This window comes from Bombus pascuorum, chromosome 12, assembly GCF_905332965.1.
Source record: "Bombus pascuorum chromosome 12, iyBomPasc1.1, whole genome shotgun sequence".
Classification (NCBI taxonomy): Eukaryota; Metazoa; Arthropoda; class Insecta; order Hymenoptera; family Apidae; genus Bombus; species Bombus pascuorum.
In genome coordinates, this window is record NC_083499.1 from 1,318,625 (window position 1) to 1,345,126 (window position 26,502).

The following is a 26,502-nucleotide window of genomic DNA, read 5'->3' on the forward strand; positions in this document are numbered from 1 at the left end:
TATGAAGTTCTATCCGCTCGAATATCCAACAAATATTGTATTCCATTATCGTAATGCGTTTTATTTATTGTCGCATTTATTATTTATTCCGTGATCATAGTACACTATGTGACTGTATTGGATCGAAACAGTGATTTATTGAGTTTCCCATTTTTTACAGTTGTATTATTATTTTATAATATTTCAATCTTTTTTCATTTTATTTTCATTTGAGAACAAATCTAATGTGACATAATGTGTCCACAAATATGTGGATTCACTTTGAAGGTTGAAGAAGAAGAAAATTGTTGAAAAAGAGAAGAAATTAGAAGAAAAATCTCCTTAACAACCAGAAGCATTGAATAATCAAGTATTCTGCGATATTCCATCACAATCTAACAAGTGAAGATTACAGAGACAAAATATGACAAGTACAGTTTTGTTGATTTTCTGATTATGGTGTTACTTAATGATTAAAGACGATATAAATAAATACGATATAAATAAAAGATACGAGTCTCTGGGAATAGATAAATCTCAATAAGATAAGTCTTTTTGTTTAGTAGAATAAAAGGAAGATATAGGGATATACAAATTGTAAAGTCTTAGGAATCTTAGAACACGAGAGATTAAGATATTTTTTCAAAAAGAACATATAACTGTACGAGGAGTCATAAAAGGCAAATCCCTGATAAACTGACCTCGTTATTAATATCAATATTGTAATCAGCCATTTTATCGTATTCACTATTTTCCCTGTATATTGAATCGATCACATGAACGAGAGCTCTATGCAGTTGCAGCATGTGACTAACAAAGCGGAAAAAGCAGGGTCAGATTAAAAGCGTAATCACGTGCGTCATTCGCTGCACATACCCTGAAAATTTGCATGCACTACTCTCGTACGCGTGACAAAAATTTTTCTTAAAATATTAAAGGTCTCTCTGTTTAGTGAAATAAGAGCAAGTTCAGAATATACAAATTCTAAAATCATAGCACGGTTAAAGCGTGAGATGAAAGTGCCAAATTACTGATAAAGTAACCTCGTTATTGATATCAACCTCGTAATCGCTTCTTTCATCGCATTCACTATTTTGCCTGTATACTGCATCGACCGGATGAACGCGAGCCCTACGCAGTTGCAGCGTGTATCTAACAAACCGAAAAACAGCAGGGTCGGATTAAAAGCGTAACTATGTGTGTCATCCGCTGCACGTACACTGAAAATTCGCACATCCCATCCTCGTACACGTGATTTAACCCTGACACACATGCTACACGCAAAAGATACGCATATTAGACGCTGGGGAGGTCTTGATATGAAACATCAGCGCCACGAGTGCCCATGCCTCGTCCTGGCTACTTGTTTAATTGACCTCGATGCGCAAGTTCAAACAATACCTGTTACACGCTAAAACTGGAACGTTTATTTTCGCGGTCGATCCCGCCTTGTCTTTCCTCGTCATTGACGTTCAGCGCGCCTCCTCCCAAGCGTTATGGAAACATGGTGGTGATCCCTGCTCTCTGATTATTGAAACGTCGATCAACGGGTCACGGCACGATTGGATGTTTGTTGAACTTTTGTTATTCGCCAGGTAAAAGATTACTCTCGATTAGACGAGAATATCGCGAGAACGTTTACGTCATAGAATGGTGAAGCTTCAGGAGCTTTGGTCAGTCGCGCAGTTTAGTGTTATAATTGGCGGAGACAGTGGCTATGAGAAGTATATATACGTCATTATACTTATCATAGCACTTATATAAATATTAATCAATTAGATTCAAGTGTATTAAGATTAAGTAGTATATACATATATTCAATTTATTCATATAAAACGTGATGTACCATTTACTGAAAAAGCGATTTACTGATAATTAGGGCTATTAGAAATTAAAATTGTATTGGATAGGAGCAAAGATTGATAAGTTTCAATCGAGGATCGAAATAAATAACAATGCAATAAATAATTTGAGAGATTTTGGAGGGTATAAATATGTACAGTACTAATTAGTAATTATTTCCTTCTCAATTGGGTGGAGATTTGTTTGGAGTCGTGGCTACTGGTTTGGCCGGAGATTTTTACTTAAAACTATTTAAAAACATGGCATTATTTGTATTATCAACAATAAGGTATTTCTTGGTTCATAGTAAATTAATTTCGTACTTAGTCTCAAAATTACATGTATAATCTAATTTTTGAATTATAGATGGATGTTAAGAAGTTAAAAGATAGTTAATAGATTACAGAGACTGGGTTTATGATACGGAATTAGAATACAGTGGATTGACAGTTTCGAGGAATAGAGTTAATAAATCATACGAGTTTACGTTTGATAATGAGCCTGGAAGGTTGGTAGTTGATTTATAGTTAAACATACTGTCGGCTGTGTATACTTGGGATATTCTGTTCGTTCACCCTAGTTATATATTCACATATCATAGTACTAGGGGAGCGGTGCTTGCAATTAATGGTTCTAATGGATGCGAAACCCTTGGGTATAAGTTCTGAGCCTTTATGAAAAGCAAAACCGCAAATCGTATGTGACAAGGTGAACCGAAGCGGAGTTATGACATGGAAAGCGTCTTTAATGGAAATTTCGGTCACTGGTTTACTTCATTTAATAATTCACTAGTTATTATACGAATTGATTTAATTATTAAAATTAGGAACTTGTTGGAAAATAACTGCTGGCAGGAAAATTGACAGTAAATTATTGCTGTTTAATTTATTAAAATATTACACATAATAGATGTAACGTAAAAATATTAATATAATAAATATTATAATATTTTGCCACTCGTGTTTATTTGCAATTTTCTTGCGTTTTTCATTTATGCGTTATTGCGTTTTTAATTTTCTAAAAATATGGAAATAGATTGAAATAAAAGTCCTGATCTAAATGTTGAAAGAGAGAAAGAAATAAAATAGAGAAGAAAATTGAACGAAAAATAACAAGAGTAATAGAAACATAGTGCAAACAAGCAAGCTTAAAATATCCTCAACCACATGTTTAAAAAGCTATTGATGTAATGTTTCTTAATTTTGTAAAGTATATATTTTCTATTTAGTATTCTATAAAGTATTCTATACATTTTTAAAAGAATTTTAAATATGTATTTCTCTGTTTGATAAATAATTTGTGACTGTGAAATGTCACAATTCTCAATATCAAAGCGATCTTAAGAATAAATTTCCAATCCACATTTCATAGAGATCGAAGATCCGCAAATAAATTATCTCAAATTATCACAGTTTATTTGCAAATTTCATTTGAAAAGGGGTTAATTTTATGGGACAATAAGTACTAGTTTCAGGGTGTGTATTTATATCGCAATGATAACTGAAACTTTCTTGGACAATAATGACGTCCGAACGATTAACACAGTTCGGATTTGCAATTTACTCGTCGATATAAGTGTAATTGTTGATGATAAACACATAGCGTTCAACGCCTCAAGCGACTTCCTGACCCCGGAATGTTGGCGGAGCTTGCGTCGTTTCAGAGCACTTCGTACTACAAATTCAGTCAAGAACTCCAAGAAAGTTCGTTCGCTATCGCAACGCTTCAAAAATTTGCAATTTTCCGCCACAGTGCATTCAAAACGCGACGCAAATGCTTCTGGTTCCTCGTTCCTGCATATGATCACGGTGATTCCAGAGAAAATCAACAAATAATCGAGCCTTCAACGTTCTACGCTTGAAATTTGCTATATTTATTCACTACCACGATTCTCTGGAATTTTTATTTTCAATTTAAAGATCTTTTAATGTACGTAAAAAACTTCGAGCATTCGTTTTTAAATTCCATTAGTGTTGAAACGAAAAATTCGATTAAAAACGAGTAATAGAATTTTCGTGGCAAAGGAAAGAACAAATCCAGGATATGGATTAAGCAGTATATTTCTCTGCAGATGAATTTTTGTTTCAATTCCTGTTTTTATTAGTTTTTATACCGTTGCAGTGACCTACGAGGTTCGAAGAGCTTGAGGGGTAGAATTGTTAGCGGGAGCTAGAGGATGTAATAAAAAAAGAAATTAACCTTGCAAGGTATTTTGAGAAAGTGTTTGACATACTTTATGCACAAACATTTGACGAGGTAAATTTCATGCTTTGAATAGTTTGCTGTTAGGAAACAAATTTGATCGCCGGTAAAAGTTGGTGTTAATGGAGAGCGGAGTGTTTGCACGCTTCGATACAAGGCTATCAAATTGGAATTTTATGTGTCAACATGTCAAATATAGTAGTATCAAATTTGTTGAATTTTAAAATAATTTGTTTGGCTTCCCATACGATCATTTGATAGGACTATAGATGTGTGCGATCAATGATGCTGAATTTCACATAATATTTAACAAACGAAAGCAAATACGTGCCTAATTCGTGTAATTAGAACAGAATTTCCATGTTAATTAAAAAATTTTGCAAATGTATGACGATGGAGTACTGTACCTTTTCGTGTAATTATTCGAGAAATTAAAAATTTCTAACTCTATATATTCTAAACACTAGAATTACCGACGAGGCTAGAGTGTTGCATTAGAAATTCATATACAAGAAATCAATCAAATTAAGAAATCAAAATGGAAGGTACATGAAAAATTACATCACGCAAGAGGAAAATAAGCAAAAAGGAAGTAAATCCTTTTATATCTATAAAATTACTACAAAAAATTATGAATAATTGATAATTTTATTCATTTTTACTACTCCAGTAGCTCTACTGTTAAGTTTTTACCTAGAATATATTTTCATGTATAAAATTTACAACGAGAATTTGCAACTTACAATTTACAATAATATTATGAAACGAAGCAAAGATCGTCTACTGTATCATTCCCCTAAGATTATATTAAATCAATTGGATATGTCAACAATAAAAAATTTCAGAAAAGAAATGTTTTAAAAGTTCATCTTACAGTATAGTATACTCTATTTGTTTACTTTGTTGCTTCTCTCGTACCTTCGTAGGATGTTTTTCGACGAATCGTTGTTCAGTAAAAATCACTCACCTCTTCTTTGCAGAACAAATCACTCAGCCTTCAGCGTTAAGCTGCTTTTCGAGCGACCAGCTAAATTGCTTGCCCCTAAATAGGCCGAAGCATTAAAAGTTTTGGGGAGCTCCGCGCGACATTCTCTTCCCCGTTAAGCTCAACGATCTGTGTCAAGGTTGAAGAATCTTATGGTCTCTAGGTTGAGAAGATAACCCTCGACGCAAGTTCAGACGAAACAAAGAGCAAGATCGCTCGTTGCATCAAGGCAACCCCAGCTTTAAGAGGAAACATCACGAAAATGTCAGATGTCCCGAACTTATTCCCAATTTTTCTATTTATTTTGACATTGCGTAGTACCAGCATTTCCTCTGGTATAACGATACTATTATAGAAGTAGATTTATTAAATCGGAGAAATATAATTTTTCTGGTAGATAAGATTCTTCGTGCAGAAAATCCTTATTTAAAGAATTTAAAAATGAAACTATTATAAGGTAGAGTTATAAAATAATCGTAAGAAATTTAAAGAAGACAAAGGTATATATTCTTCCTTTGTACAGAACAAATCATATAACGTGATAATGAATTGATTGAAATTTGTTTGGTCCTGGATTTTAAACTTTTTAGCCATTGCCATTATATTTTTTGTATACGTGTCTCTAAATAGATTTTCACGGTCACTTTTAATTTTGTTATATACAACCTTGTAGTTTTTTGTATGTCAGCTAACAGGTGTGATATTTATGATACAACAGTTACGAAACATGATACAATGTATGTGCCTTTTTTATATTCAATAAAGTGATAAAAACATTTAAACACAAACGCAGGCTTAAAGTAATGTTGTACGAGCTGAATTACATCCAGCGACCTAATTTTTCTAAAAATTAAAGTAGATTAAAAAAGAAGCTGTACCAGAATATTCCAATGAAACTTTTAATTGGAACAATTACTAACAAATTTACGTATTTATTTTTTTCGACATTTACAGGTACATAACAGCTTGAAATAAATTCCAGTAGAGACCTTGCATGTTATTCAGCTTGTATAAAATCACTCTTCACTTCAACATTTTTATCTTCGTATCATTCTATTAGATAAAAAATATTTTTTATCAAGCACGTTGAATTTGTTACAAGGTCTATTGTCTGATAGACAAAATCAACTGTAAAGTTATACATATATGCACAACAAGAATTGAAGGTAATCTTTAAAATTTATATAAAATGATAAGCATAAGCTTCTTCATCTCGTAAATAATAATATTTACTGTGAATTAATTAAGCTTCTATATTTTCTGGACGAGCTAATTAGAATGAGATGAAATCGCTATACATCGAGAAATAATTTCATAATTTGGTATTCTATCTGGTTTTCTTTCCGAACAACAACGTGCAAGGAGTTCCTCCTTCTCTCTCTTTTTTCTCATTCTTCTTCTAAGGGAGAATCCAACCAAAGAGCATCGTAAATCAAATCGTAAAGATTCGCAGCCTTTCAAAGGGTCCTCGAGCTTTCTCCGAGACAGCGCTGTCATCGTGGCACAAAAGCATTTTCTCGGCGGCGAGCTAAAAATCCATTTAGCTTCATTGCAGTTTTGAGAATGGAATCAGGGAAAGAGAGAAAGATAGAAAATGGTGGAAGACTGAATTCGCGATAAACGCGAACAGAATGAAAGGCGGAGAAAGAACGAACTTTCGCAGGACGAACAGTTCGATGTCATTTTTCAGTATTATTTGTACTATTGATCGGATTCCGGTTTCCAATCTGTCCAATGTCGATTTTCGCAGGAAATCGAATTCGATTTTGAAGCAGAGTGTCTGTTGCTTTTTTATTTACCAATGCATTAGGGATGAATAATTTAATAAAAATATGAAAGTGTAAAATTGCGTGTCTTTGGAAATAATAAGAAATCGGGGAATTTGCTTTCAGATATCAATGAATGGAATATTAATAATAAATTGCCATTGATTCAAATAACTATAAGAAATTCTTCTTTCCTTAGAGTCATTAATAATTGGTCTACCTTCTGCCTTCTTTGCCTTTTTTCTTTTACTTCTTTCACTTCTTGTTATTTTAATATGATAATTCTGTTAGCACGGAATTACTACAGTAACTGGAAAGAAACAAGAAGCAGCAGTTGACTTAATGTACCTATTTAAATGTTTCAGTAGCCTTTTATGACTGCTGGGAATCCTTCGAAAAGTTCTCCCTAGGGCATCGAGGAAAAGCACGCTTTATTTCTTTCGAGATGAAGTTGATCACACGTTCGTTTTAATCTAAGGTATACTATCTTCCACAAATATTTGGACACTGATAATAATTAGATTATTGATTCATTGATGATTAACTTTATCAAAGTGTGCAAATTAAGGGTTGGATGTAGCTCTATCCTGTTAGGAAATTGACAACATATAAACTTTAATTACGTTTAATTTACATGTATTGATACACTTAACAGAAAAGCTTTATATGTATATTGTATTGCTTAACTTATTATATTGATGTTACTAATCTTTCTATTAATTTAGAAGAATTTTCTTCGACTGATACATAGCGTAAAAATAAAACATCCTGAAGATAAATTTTAAATTTTAAACGATAAAACATTTTCACATTGTTTGACAATAACAATTATCAATTTTATTACTGCACACGAAATTTTAATATTATTGCAATATATTATTATATGCAGTTGCGATAATAATAAAGAATTACGGGTTTCCGACCTGTAATTTGGTTATTAAATTGTCATCGTAAAATCTAGCTTTTTTAGAACTGTAACCAAATTGTAATTAAATTTCTATGGCACGGCCTAATATACTTCAAAATCATTCCAATTTTGTCATTAATATAACCTATCAGTATATAAAGCCCACGGTTTAAAAAAATACCTCTTCGATACTATATTTGATACTTCTTCAATAGTACCATTTATAAAACCATCGCCACTCTTTTCCCCTAATCCCACTCAATATTCCAATAAATTCAAGTCACTTTAAACTTTCCACTCACCACGTTACACTATCGTACGCTTCAAGTTCAGTAGCTCCTTCTTTTGTGTCTAGTATCTTCATCTACGATTGAACACGTCATGTCAGGTTCTTGCCACGACGTGAACCAGATGAGACAATTATTCGATTTTGCATCACGTCGTCGTAAATCCTCACGAGCCGGATTCCACGATTTGAACAAGCCTAGTGCACGTTATCGATGGCGCACGATTCCGTATTATTTCAGGATATTCGGATACGCGTACAGGCTAACGGTTCAATCAACGTAAACGGAACGAGAGGTGGAATGTTTTAATCGAACGCACATGAAACGACTGTGCTACTAGTGAACGCAGCCGAGCTTCTGATGCAATTAAACGCGAATTATTATTGCTCCAATTTCAATTAATCCTGGCAAAGGACCTCTCATGCGCCCCCGCAGGTCATCGAGCTCTCACTTCAGGTCGACGATATCGGCGCGTCCTGTATCCGAGAATACGGGTCACGCTATTCGGGTCAACGGGAAACGTCCTTCGTTCCTTGATTCCCTTTATACACTTCCATGGTGTTCATGGTTATTTCTGTACACGAGGTTGCAACTGCACACGCTCAACGGCTCTCCAACGTCGAGCAGCGTCTAATTCGTCGGACGATCTTCCTCCCTCGCACCCGCTTGTTCCGCATTTATTTTTAAAGGCATTCATGGACGTCATACGGGGACTTCTTGATTTGATGATCGTCTCGCGTAATGAAAAGCGCCGTTCGAGTGACTCGTCCTTGCTGTTCCTTCTGCTTCTGGCTGCTTCATTCTGTGTTATCTAGAAACTCTCTTCCTCTATGTCGACAATTGGTAAGGACCTTAGAATTCGTTATAGTGAATGAGAAATGAGGATTTCACGCGATTATTGCGATTACCGGTAGTACATATCGAGTGTTTAGGATTATTTCTATTTTCGAGTCGTTCTAATGAGGGAGATGAATACGTGGTTTAATTCTCCATAGGTAAATATTCTAGAGAAATACTTTTGAATTTCTTCGAATATATTTTTCTTCTTTTTCTTTTTTAAGTGGGGCAGGCTGTAATTATTTGATAGAATAGATGATTGTAGAATATAGTAGAGACATTGATAAGTATTCCAGAATCTTTTCCGGTATTTTAAGACTCTCCAGTAGTAACAATGTTAGGCTTGGACATAAGCAATCTAGTTTTTCTATTAACAATGAATGTAAAAAATCATATTTATTCAGAATGAATTAAAAAATAAAATTTACATTGATTATAAAAATATATTATACATTAGTTTCGTAGCTAGATAGTTTTTAGTTAATCTAATTTATAAATAAAGGGGAGTAATTGATCCATCCTACGTTTTCAATTACGAAATCATTCCTTCTTCTTCTTACAATATTTCATCCGAGCCGGGTCATTTCAAAGTTCTTAAAATTGCTTGTTAAATCAAAAATATTATAAAAGATATAACCTAGCAAACACGAAGATGGCACTTCGCTGGGGGTAGCCACCCACATGCTATATTTTATTTTTATTTTCTTTTATTAATAAGATATAATACTTTACCAAATGTCCTTCAGGACAAATTGTAAAAACCAAAATAAACTAAAAAATCAAAAATATATACAACGAGGCTGCTGAAACTTCCTGGATTCTCCCAAGCAATTATCAGCGCAGGTGGGATAAAATTGCATGAAGCTGTGTCATCACTTAAAGATCGTGATACGTGTTTATTTTATCCGATGGGATAAAGACCGCGAGTACGTTCCCTGATTCCACGGATTGAATTTCAGTTTCGCGTCATCTCCATTTTTACATTATTTCAGGCAACGAAGGGATAGCCAACAATTTATGGTTTGTATAAAATCAACCGGGCAAACGATGAAAGTATAAACGGCTGTTGATGCAAACGACGATATGACACATGAACCTGTGCAGTTTTGTAATTTACAGCGGTAACGCTGTGGGAAACGAGCTGAACGAATGCCAAGATCTACATGTCGAAATAACGACGCGGATAAGAATATTCTTGTTAAGAGGGCGAGTTACGCGCGTGCTGGTGTAACACATTCAAGGAAACCATTCGCTCAGTAACCAGATAGACCGAACATCCTACATGCCACATCTGTTGAAACAATAACTAAAAAGGCCCCTCCAAAGGGACTAGACCCTCGGTAGAAGGACCTTCCTAACCAGCGCTAAAACAGTCCGTTGTAGCATCTCAAGTCAGTCTGTCCTAACATTCCGAACCACGCTGTTGTAACCGTCACTCTGTCACATTTCTGCAATAAATCTCATTGTCACGTTCTATTTTCTTCACCCTATTCGTGAAAGAATCATTTCATTTGAACCGCGACGCGAGGAGATCACCGGCGATCCGTTAATTTCGCGATCTTTTGTGTCTCCGACGAAACCACACTTGTCACAATCCCAATGAAAGTTAAGAGCTCGTTGAGACACTGTCGCGATCATCCACTACTTGTCCACGTCAAATTGTATTTGTCTTTCTTGTCTTTTCTTACATTGTTATCAGACGTAAACATAATTCGAATACGTTCTATTCGTTCTCTTGTGTATAAATAACTTTGCTGTCTTTTTAATTGGCTTTCTAGGTGCTCTAAATGGACGGAACATTGACTTATATATCGTTATATATATTTTTTTTTTCATGAAATTTAAGAATATTTATTACTACGTTATGTAAATCATTTGTTGAGTCAAATGTTTGAAATATCTCTTAGTCTTCATAATACATTTACAGTGAATACAGCTTATATTCTTGTCCTATGTTGCTGCAGAGATTATATTGTTTTAAACGTACACCAATGCATTTCCGACTAGCACATATATTTCGTTTGTTAAATTCGTAAATTTAAACAGTTGAATATTTTCATGACCTGCAATACGTATTTGAAATCATTATCAGCGACAATACGCAGCTGAAACAGTATCTCCCTGTTTCATGGAGTTATCTAAATTAAACCATGGCACACAGAAATAATTAGTGTCGCTATCTTCATTCATTTTTTTTTCTATCTACGCCACGTGTTCGATTTTTACATGCGCAATGGTTATATCAAAGCTATTTAATGAGAAATTGTTAGCAAAAGAAAATTAAATATTTATTAGACAAAGAAAGCATGTTGTTTTATATTTATGCGATTTATCTCACAATAAAATGATATTCTAGCGTTCACTCGGAAATTTCACACAGCTAGCTGTATTTTCACAAAGTATCGCGAGAGTTATCCTCTGGTTTATTCAAAAGTTATAATGGATGTCAACACACGTATTTTGACAAACACGATGTTTGACTTCGTTCCAAAGCGACGACGAAAACAAAGTTGTCACGTGATTTTTGTATATTTTCCACTTTCACAGATTTTCCGTGAGCGACGAATATTCATTTTGCAATCAATGTCGAATTATATTATATACTACGTTGGAAAATCGCTTCTGACAAATGAATGAAATGCCACTTGAAAACCATCCATTACCGTTTCGAATTCGCATAAATCACGAATTTTTGAAGCGTACTTTTGCTGAATTGAAAATTCTGTTGTATTACGTATTAATTGGAAAATTTTATACTACAGTATGTATTAATCGAAAGTTGTATCGCATTAAAATGTTCTTCGTGAAATATTTATGCTGACGATCGATACGCTGATACAAAATCCATTTGGTCCCCTTTATTCCTTTGTTCGATATTAAAAGCACTTATTAATAACACATAAGAGTGGAAAATCTAGAAATTTTTACAAAAATACCTTATGTTAATTGTAAAGTGATTAAAAATAAAATGAAAGTTATGAATTTGAACTGCTATGAGAACGAACACTTTTAGTCAAACTAAAAACTTGATGTATTTGCTGGGATTTCGCGTGTTGTATTTTAAAAACTGTAGAATGTAATTGCTTTAGCAATATCGTAAAGCTGATGAAGTAAATACGCTCGAATTCTATAAACAAAATAATTCGTAATTGCTGAATAGTTTACGATCTTGAAACGGAAATTAATTATAAAACGTAAATTAATATTACTGTGATAATTTATTTATATCGTTAATTAAATCAGAATTTACTACAAGCATATTCAAATTATTATATATTCAATGATCTTTAAATAAATCCCTGTATAAAAGAAAGACAAATAATAAGCAATATGTTAATTTTCAATTGTTCAAATTTCAATTCTGCTAAAATATCGGCTTGCATAGTATTCTGTGAGTCTTGCATTGTCGCATTATACTACATATACGTACGTACAGTAATGTATGTGTAAGGTAAGAAGCCGCGGCCTAACGGGCAAAGGGCTTGGTAATTACATAGTTAACTAGGAGATGTAGATTATCTTGAATGTTTTACGATGACACACGCCTATTGACCTTAACTAAGTACATACTTTCATTCTACCACCGAAGCAAATGCAACATTCCTCTTTGTGTTCTCTCCTTTTTAACCACGAACAAGGTAACTTGTAAAAAATTGTTGAGAAACCCGTATTTAATTCTCATTTGGTACGGTACAAATGATAATGATAAATAAGTAACAAAACGTGTTACTTAATAAAAATATATTTACTAATTTATTTTATAAAAATCTATTTAACAATTTATTTAATAAAATTTATTTCGTGAGGAGTTAATGATTTAATAAAGAGCTCGGTTAAAAACTGTCCTTGCATTATAAGGATATAAAAGTTAGTGAGAAACGTAATACTCTGGTTAGAGAATTGTAAATCGCGTGGAAGAAAACGTGAAAGCATCGCATTTTACTGTGAGTACATACAGGAATTTCGCTATTGCTCCTACTGTGGCTATTCCGTATTGGTCTCTGAGAATATTTGAATCTTGAAAGATAAAAAATTACATATACAATATATATTCCAATTTCGTACACGTTTAATATTCCAAATAGGAAGTTATCTGAAAAATATTACTTTATACGCGTTTACATAAAATAAAATGTTTCTGGAAAATACTTATAAATCCACTCGGTCAAGTTCCGATTATATTTGAACTTGAAAGTACTCTTTTTTCAATGTATATATAAAGATCTACAATTTATCTCATTTAGGAATTTATTGAAAAGTATAGCTTTTCTTCACTATCTCTTTTTACAGATATTTACGAGAATTTACCTCTACCTTAAAGATCATTAAAAGGTATAGCCTTTTGTTTTCTTTTCCATGTATTCCCGAGATGTTCGAACCTATTTACAATACACTTGATTCCATTGCTAAATTAATATTGTAGTGTCCCCGTCAACGAACACGAAAGACCGTTATATTTTTTTCAAGCAACGATCACATGATCTCGACCAAAGATCATAACTTTCACCTCTTTACAGTGGATGTTTTACGAGCTTCATGCATCAAGGTTTAACGTTTAACGGGATATCCGGGAGTCGTTGAAAGATTCAGATTACCTGGCTCACGGTGTGCATTATGTAGTTAAATGGGGCGACCTGTTTTAATCTGTGCCTAGGGAAATTTTTGCTATTTCACACAATTTCAAATATCATGACTCTTTGTTACTTGACGAGATATAACATTTTGAAAACTCGAAGTATCTTTAATGAGAAATCATTTTAATACTTTGTAATTCGCGTTACGTGATAGACGCTTGTTAACATTTTTCCTTTTTGTTCAAGCTTTAAGATTTATTCGCTATATACTGTAAATATAAATATACATATACATCTAGTATTCTAACATTACAGTCTCCGAGAGACGACAAGGCACGATTGCATAGGTACATTTGGTTTGGTGATTAAGGCAATCATATTCAGGGTTAGTTGCAACTTCGGTACCAGAAGTTGTAGAACTAATTTCGTCCTTTGAGTATGGAACAAAGAGCATTGTCATACGATAACGATAGCTACATACGTGTACACGAGCACTTCGGGTCGTTAATTATGCGAACTCGAGCGACATATGTAATAAGATGCATTTGTTAAAATTGTATTTACTTACAAGTACTCTCTTCTCGTTGTTAAGTTTTAAAGTTAAAAATGCTTAATCTTTGATTACAAAGTTAAATATTCGGAGATTAGATCAATAAATGTTGAAAAGGCTAGGAATAAATAACACGAAAAATAGTTACAGAAAGTTTCACAATATAGAAAAGTTATTCGATTGGATTACCAAGCATAGGTTCGAATTTTGTTTGTCAGACATCTGTTACTAGAAATTGAATTATTCAGACCATGGGTGTATTCTTTCTTCCGAATTCAATATTTGTCCTGATATCTAACGGCAGTTGTTATTTACCAGATAGTCTCTGTACTTTTCTTTTTCTTTTATTTGCCAATTTTCTCTTTTCTTTTTCGTGTTCAAAAGATATTCAACTTTCTTAAGAAAGGTAGACGGTAATATCTATATAGACATAAAAAATGGCCTTTCCGTTACAATAGAACTTCTTTTACATGCAGTGACTACAGAAAGTATTTGCACATGTCATCATTTTCTAATAAAGCGTTTTTTACCAGGTTCTACATTTCATTTCCACGATATTACGTTTTTATAGTCATACGAAGATATAGGTTCGAAAAAATATAGTTCTATCATATTAATATTCTCAATTCATATTATCCGCGATTGACATAAAGTAACAAGTACTCGCGCTTATAAAAAGCTTTAATCAACTTCATCAAGCTGACAATATTTATCCATCGTAAAATATCGTGCCTTCCTAGAAGATATCTAAATCGAGTGGAAGTTACGTTTCTGTAAAAGTCATCCGATTTTTCCTTGCTTCGTTTAATGAGTTTCAGCTCTTTAAACACACGTTTTACCGTGCTGTTTATTTAAGACTAAAACTCTGGAGATTACGAAATTATTCACGGATCTACCGTTTTTACTGTTTTCCTGTCGATTTGATTAAACGTAATTTCATCCACCCTGCTCCTTTTCATTTCATATGTATAATGATATCGCGTTAAATCTTTAATATATATGCAAATCATTATTGCTTTTCTGTTAAGTTACAAATTTCTTCTTCAACTTATTCCATGTATCAATCTCTTTATAATAATTCAAATTAGTACTATAATTATTTTGTGACTGACAAGTTAGAACGGTAAATTCTTTTATTTATTAACTAAATCCAAATGTTGTGAGATTCTTTCATGTTACAAAAGACTATATAGTGTATTATTTAAGAAACTGACAATATGTTCATACGAAGACAGGCACAAGGCTTACTAAATAAATTCACCTAGTTGAAATTAACGAAAGATTGGTACAGAAATCGTAAAAACTTTCGTATCTCTTAATAGTTATCTTGCGTACTATGGAAGATTCGCTCAGAAAGTTTGTGGAACATTAATTAAATAAAATCACAGAGATTTTAACACCTACATCGTTTACTACTACAACTCTGTCATAGTACGATATTAAATTTCGTGCAACATAATTTCCAAAGTCCTGGAACAACCTCGAACTATTCTCGTGGCATCAAGATTCGTGAAAATCTGTTACGCGTAATGTATCAACGCCTCACCCGCGTTGCCTATACTCGTTGAACAGCCAAACTTGCTCGATAGTAGTAAAGCTCCTCCTATTAGGTTTCGAATTAATCATCTTCTTCTGCGAACTTCTGCGAACGTTATCGTTTCATGTATCGATATCAACGTGTATTGCCATGAATGTTACTAAACTTGCCGTATCGAAACTCAAGGATAATGCAGTGGCAATTTTCTTGATATCGGATTTTCCAGCTGCATCCTGTGACGCCATCGCCCTTTCTAGCTAGCTTAGTCCGGAGTTATAATCATCCAGAAGTCTATTCCATGCAAATTAGCTATATGATGCGAACATGTCGCGTCCAGATAACGTAGCAGTGTTTCTGTGGCCTAGCTTAGGATACTCTGTCCAAGACAGATGTTCCTTGATGACACTATGTATAAATTGTCCGCAATATTCTCCTGGAGTGAATTTCATACCGGTTAGAGGTGTTTTAACAACATTACAGCTCGTTCCATTCTAGCTAACCAAAAGAGTAAGCGTAGAAGTTGCATAAATGCAGTGTTATTAACGCGTAGACAGCCACACTAAATTTATACTGGTTCACAAAGGTGTTTGAACGTTTATCGTAGAGGAAAAAATAGCAAGAACGGAAGAAAAAGATATTGAATGAATCCTTGGAATCGCTTTTCATAATCGCATTGTTAAGGAAATAGAATTCGATAATGTAAATTGATTGGAAAGGTATCGCGATTGAAATACAGCATTAATGTAATGTTGGTAGTGGATCTTTCTAATTAGTGCTTTATGCAAACAAGCGTGAAAATCATATGGAGAAATGAATTTTGATCCTGTTTGATGCGTTATCGCCTTATCGTATTATTCGCATCAGAATGTCTATTTAATGTATAAATTATCGAACATATGATCTCAATCATCAGTAGCAGCTAATGTATAATATGGATTTCTCGGCAATTAACGATATCTCAGCTGCGTGCATCCATATCTGTGAATTGCGGCCTACGTGTTGAGGTCATTGGTTTCATATACAAAGTTATAATAGCGGGAAAATTGCTTTTCCTAATTGATACAGTTATAGTCTGTTCAGTTTGGCTATATCTAATGGCATATTTCTGTTTAATATAAAACAGTTTTAAAACTAGTAAATGTTTATATTTATGTTGTAAACTCTTTTCACATTAATAAAAATATCATGAATAAACGTAATCTAGCTCCACCGCCCCCCCCCAAAAAAAATATTAAAAATTTGTGAAATATGAAAATCAGACACTCTGTATCATTTAATATTTGTTAAATACTAATATTAAAAAATATATGTAATATTTATCATAAACATATATTATTGTGCTATACATTGGTATACTTCCGTGTTATTATCTTTTTATTAACTACCGTAAATGATTCACAAAGATAAATAAATGAATCCTACGCCTTTTATGAATATTTAACATACAGTTGGGTTACTCGAACATAGCGTAAGATTTGAATAATTTCATTATTCTCGGTACATGTCAGTGTTTCTTATCTGATAATGAAAATATGCGAGAAGGCCAGATTGAAGGAAATTTTATTCTCTTAATTCCGCTTGGTATACATTCATAAACATCAACCAGGGCAACCTTTCCTGTTACATTAGCGATAACAGAAAATGTGTCAGATAAAAGTTGAAGGTGGAAGGTTGAAGATAGCCTCACTGTGGATGGAGGATTTCCGGACGTTTCAAGGTACCAGTTATTTCCTTTAACGGGACACTATATTTCTATCTTTTTATTTCTGTTTCCCTCTTATATATAATTTGTAATTTTAAGAAAATGAAATTCCAATGCTTATGTTAACTAACGATTTTTAATATTATTACTAACGATTATTAATAAATCTACTCTATCTTCTATTTTATTATTTCATTAAAGAAGAAAAAATGATAACAAATATTGTAAACTGTATGTATAATTAACGTAAACATCTGAAATATTTAGTTAAATTTGGTTCATATATGAACATTAAAATTAACTGGCTGCGATAATTTAAATTTCAGTGTGCTTCGTGATAAATGTAGATAAAACAGATTGATATTTTTGGCTCCCTCTCCATTCTCCACATTTCTCTCTTTCTCTCTCACTCCCTCCCTCTCTCTCTCTCTCTCTCTGTCCCTCTACTAAGAGTATTTTAAATTCATGACGTGAGGATTCGTTCAGAGAATTGCTTTCCTTTGCATTTTTATCCATTTCATTGTCATTACGGGATTCTTCGTTAAAAATTTACATTTCTGATAAACATTTTGCAACATACGACTCCAAAATGCCAAAAAAGGTCGCAAATTTCTAATACGTCTTCAAATTAATAGAGATCTATAATGTCTCTAATAAATAATAAATTAAAATAATTTCTGAAAATGACAAATTTTTAATACGGTTCCAAAGTAATAGAGATTTATTTTCATCAATGTCAGAAAATATCGCAAACTTTCGCTATGAATTTAAATTGACAGAGGTCCATGTTCAACAACTCAAATACTAATCAGAAGGAATCACAGGTTTCCGATACGGTTCCAAACGAACACACAGGGAACTTCATTTTTCGAGCTATAACCATCAGAGAAATTATCCGATCGCTTGTCCGAAACCGCACGATACTCCAATCCTTTCCTTGGTGATCGATTCTCTTCATCCGGAATCTTCGTTTCGAAATGTCAAACGCAAACAAACCGTATCGAGCTTGCGGCGCCCCTTTGCAGCCTTGGCGGCACTTATGGCTTTACCACAACGATTAAACTTATTTCTCCTGTCTGGTAAAACGGATCGAAACGGTGTTGAATTATTGAGCGGGTCAGACCGCGGCTATATTCATGTTTGATTGGATGTACACGTAACTCTGTCGCATCCTGTCCTACGAGTAATTAGTCAATTTCAATCGGGTATGGGCACTGGGTCGCATTTTAATTGTATCCAGCAGATCAATTTGGAGATTCGAATTGCTAAGCGGAGTCCAGTTATAGAAAAAAAGTTGGGTTTGATTGATTTGAATTTTGTTGATATAATGCGTTCTTGGATTTATTGAGAGACAATGTTGTAAATATTTTATTTGTTAATTGTGTATATATACTATTTTAAGTGATGTAATATGAGGTTTTTATATAAGTAAAAGTATATATACAACTTCTTTTTGTTAAATCATAGAAAAATACAAAATTTGGGTTAGATTTGAGGTATGTTACTGGCTTTCCATTTTTATTCCATGTTTTATTCAATAAATAGCAATAATAATTTTATGTATAATTTAAAAAATTAAAGTAGCTTATTAGTTTATTTAAAGATAATATTACCACAGAATGGACAAATAATTGCCAGGAAACATTCATTTATGAATTAAGTAATTTCACACAAACAATTCTGGATCTCGTCCATTCTAAACTTTAAGCGGCCATATCTACCTTCTAACGGGTGGTCTCCTTCTATAATTTAATCTTCAGTAACTTTATCCTTGCATTTCTAATACTCGAAACTTAGTGACTTATAGTTAATATAGTTCCCTATAAATATTCATACAAAAATTCTAATTCTCACAGTAAATACATGCCTGCAGCTATTATTAGAATTTTCTGACCAAATTGTCATTTCATTGCAATTTAAATCCTATATTACCAACAGTTAACTATTCTGCAATTATTTGAAAGGATCGCAAAGTATTTCATGAAAGTTCGATATCATTTTTATATCTTGGTAGAAGTGGCAAAAGTACAATAAAATGAAATGTTGAATTCAATTCAGAATTCGTTAGTTGCAAATTTTAGTAGTTATATCTTTTTAGTAGTTATATTTTTTAACAAGATAACGTTAAGTCTTATGTATCAACGAAGAGTAGGCAAAAAGTGTAGAATATTAATTAGAATATACAATTGCATTCATTAGATAAGAGTAACAGAGTCACTTTATTATTTATTCTTAAAGTGGTTTTAATTACAAGAAATTAGACGCTTTAAAAATTTGAAGAAACATTGTTAAACAGAATGAAAAGTTGTTTAAAGAAGAACTTGTGAGGTTACTTCAATAGGCAAAAAAGATGTATTATTTAAGGAAATGTTAAATTTTTCTTAAATTACAATCTAATATATACATGTAATACATACATACGTACATACATATAACTGTAGAAATTGTGTAACAGGCCTTTATTTGGAAAAAACCTTTCATGTCGACACCACAATAAAATTACAATTTGAATGTCACTGTATCCTTTGGGGTGAATATAGAATTAGCTGATGTAGATAACTCGATAAATATTTATATCTCGAATGTGGCATCAGGTGTAGAATTGTAAAACAAAGTTGGGACTGTGTGAGGCTGATGTTATCTTTAAGTTTTGTAAGCTTTGTAGTGGAGAGTGAAATTGTGGTATGATTTATCCGACAGAGGGAAGATTATATTGGAGATTGTAGTTACTGGATAAAACTTTCGAGTGGAAATTCAACTTCTCTGAAGTGTCTTGATAATTGACGTACTTGAAATATTTTCTCTGTGATTTCTGCAATACTATCATATTGTTATTAATTGAGATTTAATTCGTTGTAATTTTGTAAGTAAAAATAAAAATCGTTAAAACTTCACACTAGAGAATAAAATTTTCTTATTTATATTGAGCAAAACTGTGATAAAAAGGAATGATTTACCATTTTTACATTATTTTTCTTCCGTCTCCTTTATTAAGATCATTAAAATTGTTTTTCGAAGTAATATAAAACTCCTTTGGAGTATATAGCAAATATAGTTGTAGGGTCGTTCCTTGTTAAGTAGTTAATATCGAAGTTTATTTTTTTCAAATAATTATTAAAGTCTTGATTGTAAAGAAACGTTGCTTTCTTTTGAATTCATAATATGCGTAAATAAAACATGAAATGTTCAACTTTGATATTCTTTCCTTATTTCCATTTGTCACAATTATATGTCAGTAAAGAAATAAAATTCTTTAAACGTATTTTCTAAAAATAAAAAAGTACAATTTCGTATTGCTAATCCTTGTCTTTAATACCATTTTTCTACATCAGGATGTTATAGTAGACCTTTCCTTCATTTCAACATTGCTTTTCCAAGTAATATAAATATAAGGGCATGACAGATCCCATTAAAGATCGCTATTAATCTATCGAGAAGAAAGAATAGAGACTATCTCCGAGTTTCTCCACGGTGTCATGATCCAATCCTTTGACATTCAACATTGCATAATCTATTGTAAACAGCTCCTTTTTGAATCAATGAAATTTGTATTTTCATAGGATAAAAATAAATAAAATCCATTATATGTTAATCGCGTGCGAAATAAAAGAAATATGTCCTAAAGTCTTTGCCATTTGATATTGGATAAGTTATACAAATACTGAAGAAGATTCATCATTCATATGATCAATATATTTTTTCTTGTATCTATTGAAGATAAGATAGCCATTAAATCGATAGGATTCTTTAAATCGTCATATGATAAAAGTTTTTATAACTGATTTCTTTGCAAGATTATAATTTCCATTTTTAATCTTTAGAAACATAAAAATCGCTGTTAATTTATATCGTGTTTCCTTTGAATTAATTATTTATATAGAAGCTTTCTTTCTTCTTCCATCTTTTTTATTGGTGGAAATAAAATAGAATAACAATTTGCACATTTTAATGTTGATGTACTGGCATCACTCGATTATAAACAGTTAATTAATTTAAGTAAAAATTAAATTTACTATCAGTATAGTGTTATGTTATTAACATGTTTTACTCGCAAACATAACGAGAACTCATTTCTCTCGGTTCTGTTATATTATATATTTATCGATATTTCGGTAAACTATTATAGACTTTAATTAACTTTTTTGATAAATTATTCTTTAATGATTTCGATCCATATTTCATTACGAAGTGGGGATAGAAAATTTATCGAAAGCATGCGAGAACGAATAGACTTCTAGACCATGTTATTGACAATCTCTGAATGGTATAAAGATACGTTGGAACTCGCACAGATTCCTGGAACTCATTCGCGACATGATCAAATCGATGAAATCGAATGATTGCGGACCTCGAGGGACTCGACCCAGTCGACCATAGACCGATTGTATACTAACAGAGGCTACTCGTAATTCATAGAATCTGTTGCAAGTAAGCATGCTCATATTGGAACTCGATATAATAATTATGATCATGAAGGGCGCGAAGCGATTCCGAATTGACGAAATATTGTTTCGTGATACGACAAAATCGTTGAGGTCTTAAAATCTTTAGAAGATGTAAGAAGATCACTGAAAATTACTTTAATCGCGTAAAGATTATTCTAAATCTTTGATCTATTCTAAATCTAAATTTGTTAAACTCATCGAAATCTCGTATTAATTATTCTAAGTCACGTAAAATTTTCCAATGTCACTGAAATCAAGAACAATTTAAAAGTTAGTGTGGTCACTTAGAACCCGATGTGTGAATCGTCACGAATTCTGTTGATATAGGTAACTCTCAATCCTACGGAATTTAGTAAAATATACTACGGATCCATTGGAATGCTATGGATGGCATGTTGTGGATTGGTTGGAACGTAAATAGATTCAATTCGATGAGTAGACAATTTGGAATCAGTAAGATGAAGTGCAGAGTTCTGTAGTAGTATCTTCCGAGTTTTAGTATTGTATTTGCAATGATTACAAACGTTACTAGACACATCTATTGAAATTTAGGTAAATCTATTTGATAATTTGACCTCAGGATCTCAAATCCCAGACTTTATCTGGACTTTGATATCTATCTTGGATTCAATTCTAACTTTATGACGCATCTATTTAGTGCATGGAGTTTACCTGGAGTTTGGGTTTTAGATCTATACATTTCTTAGAACTCATTCAACCATTCGACTATAATATTTATTGTGATAATTCAGCTTTTAATTCTCTGTTACATTTGATATATTAATCTATTAAACGAATCATTATTCAGACGCTTAACTCAAGATTTTAAAACCTCTCACGTACAAGATTAAAATTTAATAAAAATAAATTGTCGGTTGAAATGCTAGATAGAAACGAAACAAACAAGGGAATTTTGTCAAACATAGCGGGTTCATAGATAAAGAAATTATTACAAAAAAGATTAAAGTAACGTGTTAATTTATCTTCTGCAGTTAACAGGACACTAATTTGGAAGTAATTTCAAATTTATAAAAACCAATAGAAGCTTTGGAACAATTAGAGAAATTTTGGAACGTAACAAGTAAAATATAATAAACATCGGATTTCATGGATTGCAGAACACTCGATATTTTCAATATCATTGCTATCAAATATCACGTAACTTGTGGGCCATGCTATAAATATATACGTTTATTTTTAATACCTTATGTTTACTTTAACGATTGTATAAAATATCCGTCATAGGTACGAACTCAAATTACCCTGATCTATATTTTCCTGCCTTCCAGCAGTAATACTAATGTTTTCCGCCGAAAATTCTATACCTGCACGTTATAATGAATTTAGCCAATGTTTGGGTAATGGTTTCGCTCGAAACAAGCCTGCTTAATGAACGTATTCCCAGTCAAACCAATACGGCTATATACACGTGGTAACGGTAAAACGTAATTATCGGATTTCTGTTATCGTATCTAAATTTCTGTTTGTTCATCGCCACGCGATCACCTGCATCTGTGCATCCACGGACACGTAAAACTAAATATTTAACGATGTCAACGGAATAACGATGGTAGCGCTAAATAGTTGCACGATCTCCATCAGTGAAAAATATCGTTAAAAGAAAAGATTCTGCTTTGTAGAACGAGCGATTTATTTCTTAGTAAAAAGTCCCGACCTTTTATCTACATGTGTTTGATATAGTTCGATCGATAGGATACCACACACAGTCTCTTAATTAACTCCTAATTACCATGTAGATACTTCGTGTCCGGTAATTAAACTATCTTTCTGAAAGGAGTGCTTTTTCTTGTCAAGTTACAACCGCAATTTCTTTTCGAGCATTTAACTTTGAAACTTCTGATCATTATTTTTGGTTTGTAGCGAGACGGAATTCAAAGAAGAATGTAACAATTCGAATGCTGTTGTAATTTCTCGAAGAATAGCTAAAAATAAGTAAGAATAAATAAAATATGGGTACTTATGCCAATTCATACATTCATAATCTAAACGGAAATTTGTTTCATCTACTAAGTATATACTAAATAGTATTCTGATCAGTATCATCCATTGTATTTCAAATATATTAACCACGAATAAACGTTGTGTGATTTATAGATAGCAGAAAAAATTTTCCATCGTTAAATGGATGGCTTCAAACCGATTTCCTGATAAATGTATTTTTTCCAATGCTGTCACTCTTCGATCAGAACGACTACATTATATTGGAATGTCGCGTTTCAAGTTTCATACAAAACTGAATCGATTAACATTTATATCGTAGGTTCCCAGTAAAAATCCCTGACGACACCATATGTCATTCATCATAGTTCACAATACACGTTCTATTTCTGCGATATTTTTGTTTCCCGTAATACAGACACACGTCGGTGTTTCATGTTTCGTCGCTTTCGTCCAACAATGAATATATTCGCAGAATATTGAGGTCGAAGATTGGATTAGGCAATTTGTTCGTGACAGGCCAGCAGTTATTTTTGCGCCACGTAAATCATTTCGATGAAAAAGAGCTTTCTCATTGTACGCATACACACACGCGAATAGAGACTTATTTTCTTTTGTCGGCGAGCAATTGAGATAAAATCGACATCGGCGAATAAATCTTAGTCCTTTGAAGCCAAGAAAAACCCTCGAGTTATCAATTATACTTTTAGCGCAATAATTAACTATTCAATTTTTACTGTCGAAAATATCGACGAAACTGTTGTGAAAGAATACAGTCGCTCACGAGAGAATTTGAACATTTACCATAGAAAATTTCCATATTCATATTGTATGGGTTGTATGAAACATATTGATGTTCCATTAGTTCCGTAATAAGACGCCATTATAATAATTATAATAATAATTGTATTGATAAATTTTCGAGTCGAGTTTAATTGTAGTGCCAATGAAATTTCTAAATATTTCGTATAACGCGCATGATATATACATAAAATGTTTTTATGTACAAGTGTACAGGGTATCCACGAGCCACTATACGTTAAATAATAGGGAACTTCGTCTATTGAGTTAGTCGGGTTATAAATAGACGTCGACTGATAAATGAAACTGATGTTCTAGAAACGAGTTTGCTCTAATTACACGTACTGGAAAGAATCAAAACAAATCTAACGGCATTCCGATCTTTGCAAGCAGTGTGAATGCTATTTCGATTTTCCTTGTTCCGGGTACATAAATACTCACGAAAAACCGTGCCAAACATCGTTTAATCAGCAAAGGTCTGTACGTCACGGTGCTTATTTACTAGTCTAACAAGCGTATTTCGTATAATCGTAATATTTCGTTTTGACAAATATTTCACGTACGCGTGTTTCAAACTCGTTGAAAGCTAAATTAATATCCGTGGAAAATATGGAACGTTGGATAATCACAAAAAAGGAAAGGATATGTCGTTTCATCCTTAAACGTAGAAAAATCATCGCAGAAATTTTTGCGAACGTCATTTTAATGAGATTTTAAAACGTAAAGTAAGAATTTATTCATCTCGTTTCCATTAGAGAATCCTATCTCTTCGAATCTCCAGTGAGCCCGCAATGAAACATCAGCGGATCGTTCAATTTGCTCATCCCTATTCCAATTTTAAATCTTTCGAGTATTTCAACACTTACCCTTCTCCATCTCCTTCGTATAATTTCCGATTATACAATTATAAGGTTATGAAATCGAACTTTTCTAAGGAATCGAATTAAACCGGCATCCTTTTCCCACTGATCTACGTCCTTTTCTACTTATCCAGGATTCGTTCCTTTCCTCGAGGTTTCTTTTTTCTCGAATGTCGTTTGTTTTCTATAGGGAACAAAAAGGAATGACGGCGCAATAGGGACGGGGAGAGGATTGACGAAGAGATGAAAAGAAAGGGAAGCCAAGAAGAAAGGTGCACCCCTATTCCAACGACTGCTTGCTGCCCCATTACGTAATCGACGTGCTTTCCTTCGTTCCTGCCTTTTTCGCTTCGGGAACAGAGATTATGACATTTTTTCCTTAACAAATCTCCCGTAACATAGTACAGTGGATTATCAAAGTATCTCGACACTCTTTGAAATTTTCTATGCGTAGAATTTTAAAATGCAGTACCGTGACGAGACACGACTTTCGTGATCATATTGAGAAATTTTGGAACCCATCTGAAAATTTATATAGAAGTTATAAGATATTTATTGAAAGCTTACACTTAGCAAAGCTCATCAAGCTGTTTGAACAATCAATTATTCGCTATGGTGTTAATAAGCCATAATATTTAATGAAATTATTTTTAGCACTAATTGTATGTTTAGGACTACTATTCATGATGTATACTAATCTTTCGCAATAAATGTCTTGTCACTTCTATGTACATTTTTGAATTAATTTTAAATTTTATTATTATAATTACGACAGTCATGTCTCGTGACAGTGCTGACGAAATTCGAAAAAGTTTCGTATAATGCATATAATACATTCGTAAAAATTTTTTGTGATAAGTGTTTGAACAATCTTTTGATCCATTATAAGAACGGCAATAGCAAATCCGAGAATGACGCCTGATTTTTCCTTCCGTCGCTTCTCCCCTTTCCTTCTCTCCCATTCCCCTATGTTCTCTCCTTTGAAACGACGAGACGTTACGGCAGACCCGATTTCCGAGAATTGTACGCGTTGCAAATAACCGGGTGTAAATAGCACGAGAGTAAGTCTATTAATTAGAGAGAGAGAGACATAGAGAGACAAGTAGGGAGAAACTCGTTTATTGCTTTCGATCGGGCGGCTCTCTTTAATAATTTCGAACGCCTGCACAAGTTCGAATTATTATTAGTCTGCCGATTATTTAATCGCAATTTATGTATTTCGCGTTTTGTTTCTAGATTTTGTAATTTCGAATCTCGAAATCTCCCTTA

General features: G+C 32.9%; 1 long non-coding RNA gene across 1 annotated transcript in view; it reads right to left on the reverse strand.

The window, feature by feature from the left end:
• The window catches only part of LOC132912417 (uncharacterized), a 104,232-nt gene that overhangs the window by 53,248 nt on the left and 24,482 nt on the right, over positions 1-26,502 (reverse strand). The gene's annotated exons all lie outside the window — the stretch shown is intronic.